The sequence below is a fragment of the Rissa tridactyla genome, chromosome 1 (assembly GCF_028500815.1).
Source record: "Rissa tridactyla isolate bRisTri1 chromosome 1, bRisTri1.patW.cur.20221130, whole genome shotgun sequence".
NCBI classification, from domain to species: domain Eukaryota; kingdom Metazoa; phylum Chordata; class Aves; order Charadriiformes; family Laridae; genus Rissa; species Rissa tridactyla.
Window position 1 is genome coordinate 101,295,724 of NC_071466.1, and position 12,332 is coordinate 101,308,055.

Here is a 12,332-nt window from a genome sequence, read left to right on the forward strand (position 1 = left end):
GCACAGGATGGGTGAAGAGATGGTGCTTCTACATCCATGTTGCTAGTGGTAATGAATGCTACCGGGAAACGGATGGTGGCGAGCCCATTTCCTTCACAGTGGGAGGAAAGTAGTAATTCAGGAGACCATTAAACATTAGAAATACCTCTACGAGGTCCCTACAAAGATACACTCCATTTAGATTAAAGTCCCATAGGGCCAATTATCTTGGAAGAACATAAGAACTTAAACAAAAGCTGAGTTAGGTATGCTGCCCACCAATGGATTTGAGCAAAAATGGATGCAGTGAGAAAACACTCATGTGTATTATGAAAGTGAGAACATTTAGAGTAGGTCTGTGCAATAACCAACTTTTACTGTTCCCCCAGGATCACCGTGCACGGGAAATATCTGTGGCATGCTTGCCTTTCCTGGAGATGAGAGCAGCCCTTTGGCAACCACTTTGTAATACGTGCTCGATACTTTTCAAAATGTTGGGTTGTTGTTTTATGAATGTGCTTTGATTTTCTGGTGCCAGGGCCTTTATGCTTAGCTTTCTACCCTTCCTGAACTTGCCCATTGCTATTCCGACCCTGGACACTTCTCCTCTAGTGCCGTTTAGTAGCTGTGATGGTGCCTTCGTTTTTCTCCATGCTAGCATTGGGATGGGGCTTGAGGAAAAAGAGAAGCCACCAGAAGTCCCTTATGCTCCTTGTGTGAGAATAACCTCTATGGCCTGTGCTGGTTTATGTCTGGGTGACTGTGGACTCCTGGAGATGAAGACATGACTTGACTTAACACCTTGTTGTGGCTCAGGGTTAGGGCAAACAAATTTGAAACACTTTGTTTCAGTTAATGTTTTCTAAGAGTGGGCTGAGCAATTTGCACAAGACTACAAAGTGGAGCTTGATGCTGGCGCGGGGGTTAAAGTCTGCCTTTGCTTCACTGCTAGACCACAATTTTAATTGAACGTTTAGCTATTTACAATTAGACCTGAGCACTGGAGTGCACTGAACCTTCAGGCAAGGGATTCTGAAAATGAGTCAGTTCTAAGACACTGGAGCAACAAGTTCCTAAAAGTGTTTACTGATGCAAATTGCTGTCTGGTCTTGAAACGGCCTCTTCCATTTAACACCATAAAAGAACTTTCTAAAGAGAAGACACAATAAAAAGTCTGAGGTCTAATAACTGAACATGCAAGCCTGAAAGGTTTTAAAATACTGCTTGCTTAAATAAGAATCATTAACGTTGTAACTGATAATGAGAAAAATGCTTATGCCGTTAGTGGTTTACCACTTTGGTTCCGAAAGGATAAAAACAGCTTCATAAAAGAGACCACAGACTGTCCATTTTCAGCCTCAGTGTAGGGCGAGTGCTTCAGAAAATACGAAACCCATAATTTAAAATAATAATTTAGTATTTGCGTTTGGGAAACATGGTCGCAGTGCCCTTTGAACACATGGGAGCGCGGGGATGCGGGGCTCGGTGGTTGCAACCAAGGGGGAGCACTGCGGCTCGCTCCGATGAGACATGGGGACCCCCCGCACTGGGTGTCCTTGCCCCGGCACTGTGGTGGGCTCCCAATGGGAGCAACCCCTGCTTTCCAGCCTGCCTTTGGGATCCTCATGCGGGTGGGGAAGTCTGTCTGTCTGTCTCGCCGCCTTTGCCCGGTAAGGGTGCGGGGCTCAGCGGGGACATGAGGACCGCCTGGGATCCGTTCCGCATTGGCCCCGGAGTTGCCTGCTGCAAGAGTAGTTAAGTTTTTTAGAAATGGTTGAACTTCAGTCCCAGTTCAGCGTGCTGGTAGAGGAAATAAAAGATGCTGGATCTGGGAGGGGCTCGGTGCCTCAGGGCATCACTGGGACTCAGTGGCTGCAGAGCAGCATCAGTGGAGGTGGTATGACCTCATTAATTTGTCCATATGGGCCAGCAGCTCTTTTCTTTGAGGATGGATCCTTCCCCTTCTTCTGTGCCCCTTTTCCCCCCTGAGCAAACTAGGCTGGACCCTATCTTCTGCTTGGGTTAGTGGAAGGACTTGCGTTGACCTCAGCCAGGACTGACCCAAACCTGGTGTTTCCTCCTGAGAAAGCTAAGTTTGGGACTCGGTGCGCTGTATTCTGGCCTTGTCTTTAGTAAAGGCCGCCAGTGGCTGAAGTGTTTTCTGAGACTCTGACTGTAAGCACAACTACCCTGGGTTTTATCGATGCTTCATGCAGCCCTATTACATTGACTACAGCGTTTGCTCTTATGTAAAAATGGAAAGTTTCACCAGTTCTCCCCCCCCCCGCCCCATGAAAATGACTGTTATGCCTTATTCAAAATGAAAATCAATCAAAGAAGGAACACAGCTGGGCGAATGACAAGAGAAACAGAATGGTGCTAGGGCAGATTTTTATGGAAATGCTCTCTGAATAGTATTTCCATGAAAAGGCAACTTACTCGCAGATGTAGTCTGCGTTTGCCTGAAGGAGAGTGTGATGCACCACACCCTGAATCTGTCAAGGTCTATAAACTTTTCATGTATTTTAAGTTTAGGCAACAGAGAGGCCATATTTAAGACACAAAGGTTTTCTTCTTTACTTCAGTGTAATCATGTTATCCCCAAAGGTAGAAAATGTAAGCCAGAGGAAAATAAAAGAGGAAGCTTATGGAAGGAACACTTCAGATATAAACTTCAAATATAATTTGACATATAAAGAAAACTAATCTATCAAAAAGGAAATTTTCAGTATCATGAAAAGATACTGACTTGACCTTTCAAGCGCATCCTAGTTATAACAATGACTTGCAAGTCTACCTATGTCAGGCCGTGTGGTGGTCCTCTTAGTGAAGGAGCATCAGTGAGACTTAAAAACTGCAAAAACTTTTTCCTGTTGATGGTGGTGGGATTTTTCTCATTCACATTAGTAGAAGAAAGATTAGGGGAACAATATAAAAAGCAAGAAAATGAAGGGTGATTGGTGTTAGCATTCAAAACATGGGAGAGGGGAAAAAACCAAAATGGTAAAAACAGGAGCCCGTGCTTGAAACTGCCACACTTAGAACTACTTAAACACCTTTTTTGGGGATGTTGTAGCCTTCTCAATGGGTTGGTTTCCAAATGGCCTGACTGATTTTACTGTAGGCTCACTGGCTATCAGCAGAACTCTTGCAAAGGTTGATTTCTTGAATCTTAATTTTCCCTTGTTTCTGGGATTTTTTCATGTCATACCAATCAAGTCTGAAATGTGCTGAGAGAGAAATTCTTGAGGCAGCCTTGGAATTTTTCAGCCTATTCCTGCATGTCACTTTCTGAAATAAATGACAATGCATTTTTTTTAATTTGTGATAGCTTATAACTTGATGTCATTGCTATTCTAAGAATAATAATCAAGGATTGTTATACTGACTTGATTGTTTACATTTGCTTTTGACACTGCCAGTGATAAGCTAGAGGTAATAATACTAAGCATATTCTCCTGTCATCTTCTCAAAACTTGCCATCATTGAATAGAATATGACTGTGCATGGGTTTTAAAGATAAAGGCATTTGCCAAATGCTATAAAGTCTTCATAAAAGCTCTGGTAGTTGGGAGTAGAGATGAGTGACTGCCATTCTTAAACAATATTAGATTTGCCAAAAGGAAAAAAAAAAAAAAAGGAATCTCAGCAGGAGATTGGGAAACTGTGAGCAGATTTGGTTGTGTCATTAAGAAGAGTGAGAAGATGTGCTCTGGAAGGGGTTGCCAGGTCTGTTGCTCTCCCATAATGATGTAGGTCTGTTCCCTGCATCCCAGTCGGAGTTGAGGACCCATGTTGTTCGAGGACCTTACAGCAAGGAGCCATGGCGATGTGATGGGGGAATCAGTTGCCAGCAGCACCTGGGAGCGCATCCCCCCTCGCTAGGTGACAGTGGGCAGTGTCCTTGCTCCTCTCTCTGAACCTCCCAAGCTGGCACAAAGCCTATCTAATAAATGCAATAAGCCATGGAAAATGCGTCGGTAGCACTCGCTGACATGGGTGGAACACACATGAGGATGGAGAAGGGGATCCTGTTACCCCCTGTTCAGCTGCACAGCCTTTCAGCCAGCCGAGAAATAAATGTTAACCCTTTCAAAGCTCTCTTGGTGAACAGGGAGAAGGCAATAAACTGCTGCTTACTTCACTGAGGTTTGACTTTAAAAGGTCTGTATAAGCATGGAAGTGCCATAGGGAAACAAAAGTCCAAGTGGCTCAGCAAATATTGCGGATGGCAATGGCTGGCCTGGGGTGAGTAAATACAAGGCTGGGTTCAGTCCGCTGCAGTCAATAAACTGTTTGTGCGGCGCTTTCATGCTCTGCAACGTCAGGAGAGCACTGGAGTGAATTACAGCCTTCTGTTTACTGTGGGACTGTTTATCATCCCTTGCGTAGTTGGGGGCATATTTCACTACAAGAAGCAATTCACGGGAAATTCTCTGAAAAAGAAGAAAAATCAGTTTATACCAATGCATGACTTCCTACTATCTCTGGCTAAACCTCCCCCCACCCACCCACCGATGTATTCATGCATCGCCTGCTTAGTACTAGAAAGGGGATATTCCATCTCTAGGTTATTTCCCCAGTACTTTTATTTTTCAGTCCACTGCAGGAAGGGTTCACAGACTATATCCAGAAATGTTTTTGTTCCCCCACCTTGGGTTTCAGTCCCAAGACTGCCAATTAAATTATCCCATAAATCCTCCATTATAGGTAGTAAAACCTAATTTTAGATTTCCTGCCCACTCTAGTGTCCTGCCTGATTGCTACCAGTTGGATAGAGGCTCAACCTGTTAAGCAGACAGTTGCAGTGAATTGGCTGTTTCTTTCTGTGCCACATGTGGAGAACTTTTTAATATGTGGCATTTGGTCATAATTCTCTCTGGCTATTTTCTACCTTTTAGTTGCTCAAACTTTTTAAGGCTGAAAAGTAGACATCTGTAATTTATTCTTTTGTCAAAATTTTTGTGAGAGAAAAGGTTGTTACCCTGTGGATTAGGAAGAATGTTAACCTGCCTGCCACCCCTAAAACATTAATAGTTTAAAATTAAGTTTTAGATAATTCCTGTTTAAAAGAAAAGCCCTGTATTAATAGAGCTAACTCATTTCTGTGTAAGCTGCAACTATTCCAGGTTATGTGAATATAAATGCATTATTTCCTTTCTTATTCAAATACAAATGTATCATTTAGCTGCAGACAGTGCTAATTTTCTTGAGGGCAGCTTCTGCTAACAATATTCTCACAGAGGAGCATTTATTTCACATACAGTCTTACTAAAGTTTCCTTTTTTATTATGAGTATAAACGACCTCTAGCTTGGTATTTTTCTTCATAAGCGTTACTGATGGCAAATAATAAATAAAGTTGTCACAAAAAGTGGGCTTATCATGTGAATAAGGTGTAAGTATCCGTGCATAAGTGCCTTGGTCTTTGGACAACAGGACATTTGCATTCAGCGTGGAGCATTTCTGTCACTGAGATTTAAGTGGAATTTAAGAGTCTGTATGTGAGGAAAACTGGAGCCTAAAATACTATGAGAAATTGACACCTACCTTTGTCTCTCTGCTAGATATGTGGTTGTTGTTAACTCGGTAAAATTCCTGACTTATGCAAATCACAGATTTGGATACTGCAGAGGTACCTGAGTTTATCTTGTACCTCCACAAAGCACTGTCTTACTGAATGTATTTCCTGCCTGAATAAATTGGTAGTATTTAACAACTCGGTGTCCCATCAGGAAGGAACATGGCAGTCAGCAAGGGACTTTTTCATCTCCAGAGTACAGTGACAGGAAGTTTAATTCAAGATAGAGGGTGCATATCATTCTTACGGGTATTTGCAAAAGGGAAGAGTACTGCTAAGAGATACCAGGTTGAAGGAGCCAACATCGCTTCTCAGACCAACGTAACACATGTGCTGGAGTGGGGCTTTCCTTCAAGATCCAGCTCCGGTGGTCCATCAGCTGGCTTGCGTAAGTTGACTTCAGCTGCACCTGTTGGCGACAACCATAGCATGTGCTGGTAGCGCTCAGATGATGGCATCAACTTGTCACCTGGGGAGCATCCATCCTTGCTGGTGGGCGGGATTGCGGGCACAGGAAGGGGCGGTTCAGTTCAGATGGGCAAATTCATTTTTTTAGTGATCCCAATGCACAAGTACCAGCAGCCTGTGATCTGCGAAATGAATCAGCCCCCTTTGGCAGTGCTGTCCTGTGTGGATACTCTGATGTTTAATTATGGGTACTCCCTTTCATCTTTCCCCTCGATGGAGGCACTGACAGTACTTCCCTGCTTCACCCAGCTGTTTGCTTCCCTCAGCCTATGCGACGTAATATTTTCAAGTCTGTTAACCCCCTGTTAATTTTGGGGAAAACCAGGCAATGATTCCTAAGCTGCTGGAAGAAAAGGTCAGGAAACACTCATCTATGCACACAGTGTGATATCTCAAGTCTCATTGCTTGAAGAACTAGGCTAAAAATGGAACTACCGTGGTCTCCTTGCTAAATGGATCTTCTCCACCTAGCTTTGTTTATTGTACTGTGGCTCTATGTGGGGAGATTATCATTTGTTGAGTGATGCCTGAAGCACTGTATAAAAACCAAAACATACACAAAGACTAACAAAGAAAAGAAGAAAGGAATTTAGGCCTCCCAGTCACAGCACTGTTCCTTTAATGGCTGATGAAATATTATATGTATTTTTCCAGTCACATTAGTTGTCCAGTTTAGGAACCTGGAAATATGAGAAGGGATGGTCACATCGGTGCTCAGAAATGGAGAACAGACAGAAAGTAGGAAGCAATCTACATGTTTTCTGTACTGAAGTTAAGTGCAAGAGTGACAGACAACTGCCCTTCAGGGTACAGAGCTTTGTGGACTGCTGCTGAATTTCTTGCATGTGTAGTTGGCTCCAGAAATCGCCCCTTGTAGCAAAACTGTGCTGCACAGTCAAAACTTTAGGTCCCTAGACACAGTGCCTATAAAGGAAACCTTGAAATGTAATCCAAGCGACTCACTCACATCTGTATGGGAAAAAAATTCTTCGAAGCGGAGAGCACTTGATTTATCCGTGGGGTATAATTCTGTAACCTAATCACTGTGTGTGAAATGGCAATACTGTAAATTATGTCCTAGTTGAATGTTTGGTATCAAACTACCAGCAACACCTTCATCTGTGACAGAGGTTCCAGCTCCCCTGTCTAGCATCTTCTACACTTTAATGCATGTTTGTAGTACTCTGAATGTCTAATTTAGGAACAGCAAGAAATGAAGACAACTTGATACCCAATCCAGTAACACTAGGAATTCTACCCTGATTGATTGTACCGGGCACTTTCATGCTTATCTCATTTATAAATATTAGCTTTTTACATTGAGCTGAGAATTTTGCTGCATATCCAATATCTTGCATGAGAATGCTCTTAATTCTAGGTATCCGGCTGCAGAATTTGAACTAGGCTTATGTCAAGGCTACGCTGTCTTGAATATGCTACTGTTACCAGAAAAAAAGTCTCTCTGGTATGCTAAGAAGAGGGGACGTGCTGGGGTTTGCAATTTTAGCATTACAGATTCTTTATTATTAATAGATTAGTGGGGATTTTTCCAAAGACTCCTATGAGTCACAAGAGCTCCTGTTACTAAATTTCATATACTCATTTATTTATATAACTATACATGAGGTCTTACGGTCTTTTCAGCCCAGAAAGAGCCAAGGTACTGTAAGTGTAAATGCAGTTTATTGAGTTCTGGAGATCATAAATATCTCCTTTAAGATCTGATTTATCTTGAACTATGTGCATTGAAAGAAGTGTCTCAAAATTAGGAATGAAGGGGCATATGCTACTCCTTTGGACAACCTGTGTATTCATACCCAGAACGAAACTTTGGCAGAGGGTAGTTAGAATTAAATTGTCACCACTACGGCTTTATGTACTGTAAGGTTATAGGAGTTTTATAGGTTGATTTATTTTGCTGATTAACAGTCCGGTCCTACTCTTGACAAAGTCTCCTGCTTTTTTCATTCCTGTGGCTTCTCCAGGACGAGCAGAAGAGATAAAGGCTCAGGCAGAGGGAACTGTGAAAACAGGAATTTTGAGGGAGGAAATTCTCCTTCACAACATAATTTTTTTCTGGACTTTATGAGAACATTTTGTTTTCGTACCATGCAGAAGCCGTCCAGACAAATCTCAGCAATGCAAGACCTCCGTGTACAAGGGAGCCAGCTACATAAAATGCCACATGGAGACTCTTCCACGCTGGTGAATATCAAGCAAAGGATTGCCATCAGCTCGGTGGACTCCTGAGTGTATCTGCTTCTACCAACCCACCAGGCACACTGGTAGCTCCAAAGGTAGCTTGGTGGTCACAGCTCAAGATGTTTTCCTTTGACCTGCCAGCTGTTTGATGGGTATTTTCCAGAGATCTGTCGCTCTCACAATTAGCTCACTGGCCGTCCACCCTCTTCCTCCATTGCCATCAGCAATGGCTTTGGATGTCTTCTGCTCCAAACAGACAGAGAGAGCCTGGAAAACTGAGTGGCAGCATGGCCATCCAAAAAAAAGAGCTCAGAAAGAATGTCCCAATTTACTGATGTCATTGAGAACTTACTGCTTTTTATATCAAGGTGCTAGCCAGAAGAAGTGGAAGAAATATGTAGCATGTATCGGAGAAAGAAATCAGGACCAGGTGATGGTCTGTGTTCTGTCAATCTTTCAGCTTCTTCAGGTTGTTTACTCTATGGGTAGGAAGCCTGCATGTTTAAGGGTGTATGTGTCAGCCTGAGTTTGTGAGCTTTGCTGCTAAATGATTTTATTTCATTATTTGTTCCATGCCAAGCGCAAGGAAAATACAGCTACATTCAGACACAAGTTTGTGTAAAACAAGTGGGTAAATGTTGGGTAGATCATAATACTGTAGGTTAGAATAATTTTTCTTTAATGAAGTGTAATTGAGCTATTCAAAGTAATTAATGGGTATCGGTGTTCTGTGTCTTCTTTTGAGTCTTACTTTTATCCGATGGGTGCTGAGTAGTTTTTAAAAATCTGGTCTCTTTCTTGTCTTGACTGGATTGACAAAATCACTAGCCTAGTTGGAAAACAGTTGCCTGTACTTCTTGCTGCCATAGGAAGAAATAACATTCTAAGACAATATTTGTACTAATGTTATCTTTGTCTTTCCTTGCTCTCTCATCACTACTGAAACAGAATGACAGGCGTTGTTTTCTTGCCTCTGCGTTCCCTCATACATGTTATGCTCTTTTCCTTTTTTTGCCCTTCACTTGGTGACTGTGTTAGAGACAGCCTGTATCCTGAGGGCATGTTAGTGGAGCAGGGAATCTGCCTATGAAATTACTCCCAGAATTAGGTTTTTTCCAGCGATTACAGAAAATAACAACTATGCACTGTGGGTGCACTGTTTACCTGATATTTTGTATAAGTGCAAGCAGGAAGAGCGTGCTGGCTGGGGGGGCATCACCTGTTTCCAGGAAGCTTGTAACTGGTAGCCAAGGTCTTGTTTTAAATCTGTAGTCCTGAATAATTTGAGATTCAGTTACCAGAAGTATCACAGTTTTCCATATTTGAGATGAGAAGAGGGAGCATTTATAGAAGCAGGAAATCCTCTGTAAAGAGTTCTTGTTCCTAAGCCCAAACTATTATTTTTAAATCCCTTTCATTTGTTTCACAGACTTCCACAACACTGTGTGGGTGTCCATAATTGTGTTTTAAAACATTTAGGATTGTATTTTTTTCTTCCTTATGCTTCGTTAGCACTGTTGTGAATCCGAGCATTGGAAGTGGTGTCCCTGAGCACTTCCTGTTCCATCCTTAAAAGTTCATGAATTTGGTTCCTGTACTGGTCCATGGAAATGCGTTTTCCAGGGCTCTCTGAACACCCAGACCTCAGTTCAAATCCCTGCTGTGGTTTAAGTAGAGTGCGGATGCAAAACGGGATCTTTCCTGTTTGGGATATCCTCATTGTAGCATTCAAGGGTGCCGTCAGGTCGGTCTCCCTCCATCTCCTCTGTAGGAGCAGGTCCATTTCTAAGGAAAATGTTTAGTCACAGAGTGAAAAAGATTGTAGGCCGGTGGTTGAAACACATGCAAAGTAGGGCACATCCATGCTAGTCTCTGCTACAGTGAATGTCTAATTATTTACATAAAACATAACAGTGCCAAAAGGAGCAGTTAAAAACCACCAAGCCACGGGGGCAACGGGAGGTATACACAAAGCTGGGGAGAGGAGCCGTGGCTTTTCTGAAGTCCTATATCTGTATGAAGTGGGACTGCTCTGGAAACTTTGTTCAAATTTTCTAATAGTTAAGGGCAGCTGAAAGCTGCATTTTTTTTCACTGAAAAAAATTCCATGAAGTCATCATCCCTAAATTCAGAAAAGAAGTGTCTTGCTTGGAGTGGTTCCCACCAAGAAATAAAAATACCAGCAGTATTCCTGTCACCGATACCACATTGTCCTGTTCTCTGCTCTGCAGGGCTTCAACATGCTCAGCTTCTGGCTCCATCTTGCTTGATTTTGATTTCAGAGAGTGGGAATATGTTTGTATTTTTTAGGTAAATGTCTTTCAACGGGTTGTCCAATGAAAGCCGGATCTTTTGGGACTCCACTGGAGTGATCCCACAGCTTGCAGTGGAAGATTTGCTATTTATCCCTGTGTAAGGGGGTTTAAGCTAATTCAATGGAAACTAAGTTGCAGAACAATTGCAGCTCCCAATAAGCTTTTATGTTGAGGCTAGTGCCCGTTTCCAGCCCCAGCGTGAGTAACAGAAGGCATCAATTAAATTCATTTTACTTATTTAGATGCAAGTTCATGTGCAGACCCTTCCTCTAGTTAATAGCTAAACAAAAGCATGACTGAGAGGAAAAAGTATACTTTGTAGCTAGACATTAAATATTTATCTCCTTAAGTGGCACTTCATGTTTTCTTTATATTCTGTGGCAAGAATTCCATGGGAAAAAAAAAAAGTTTCTAGATTAGGGAAAGAAGCTGTCCAAATGTAGTTACGAAGATGCTTGATCCAAGCTGGGATTTTGGTTACTGTTTTAAAATTATTTTTTCCCCCCATTTAGTAACTCTGATCCTGGCAGAGACACGGGGTTTTGTTGCAGATGGTTGTTATACATACTGAAAGGACTGTATACTTACAATATGCTCCATAAGCTATTAAATGCTGTAAAAGCCTGGCAGACTTTATAGTTTGCATCCTGCCATTAGAGTTCCCTCTGAAGTCTGTCAGAGGGATATAATTCCACTCTAATTAAAGCTATTCCCCTTTTCCAAATGTGAAACTGGCCTAATTAATGACTAATTGTTTCACAAATATAAAGTAGGCCTAATTGTTCCTTAGCCCCTGACTAGAGTGCCCTGCTTACACCCAGCTAGGCAGAACCCCTGTGAAGGGTGTTTTGTCTCCATTAAACTCCATCAGGACTACCATCTGTAGCCAGTGGAAAAGCGGAGATATTTGGAGCATGTCATTTTTCCACTGATGGTGAAAATGGTCTCCCTGAGATGGTAGTATGTGGGTTCCCAGCTGCCCTACAGACCTCAGAAGTGGGATGAAGATTTTTAAATCGTTGCACTTTGTGTGCTTCTGAAAACACCAGCTCTTGTCTCCTCCTGCCTTTCTGCAAGGAGAAGAGAAAAAGGATGCTGCGGCCAGTTACTTGAGGCAAGATGGAATTAATGCTATAGGATCGGTGGTGTTGTGACATTACCAGGGGGAAATCCTGAGTCATCTTGAAGTCGTTTGCCACTCAAAACCCAGTTTGTTACAGCTAGGTGATGTGTACCACCAAGTCCGTAGGAAATACATACAATTTCTGTATACTGTAAAGGAAGACCATCATACTCATTACTAATACCACCCCAGTTAACTTTCCCCACCATGCACATCCTTCTAAGGCAAAGGAATTTGATTGTGTTTTTTTGGTTTTCTCATTTTGGTGTATTGATTGATCTCAGAGTGCTCTCCCTTCCACTGCTCATTTATATATTAGTGTGGGTCAGATCTGAAGCGCACTGATACGAGTGGGAGCTGAGCAGGATCTGGGCCTTCGATCTGTGTAGCTCCTATCTGAGACTGAGTCAATTAGCTGCCTAATTCCTCTGCAAAGTGTGAGCTGCTCGAAGGTGAGGCACACGGATAATATACAATCAGTACTGCAAGCACTCTAAAAGTAAACCTCCAAATTGCTGTGTTTAAAATCATGGCAGACTGCAACTGCAGGCATCAAAGACAGTGGAAGTGACAATACTGATTTGTTTCTTTTTCATCCCAACTATATTTCATTAGCAGGTTGTGCAAAAATGAGTCAAAGCTTGGGGTGGAAAGGATAGTGATTT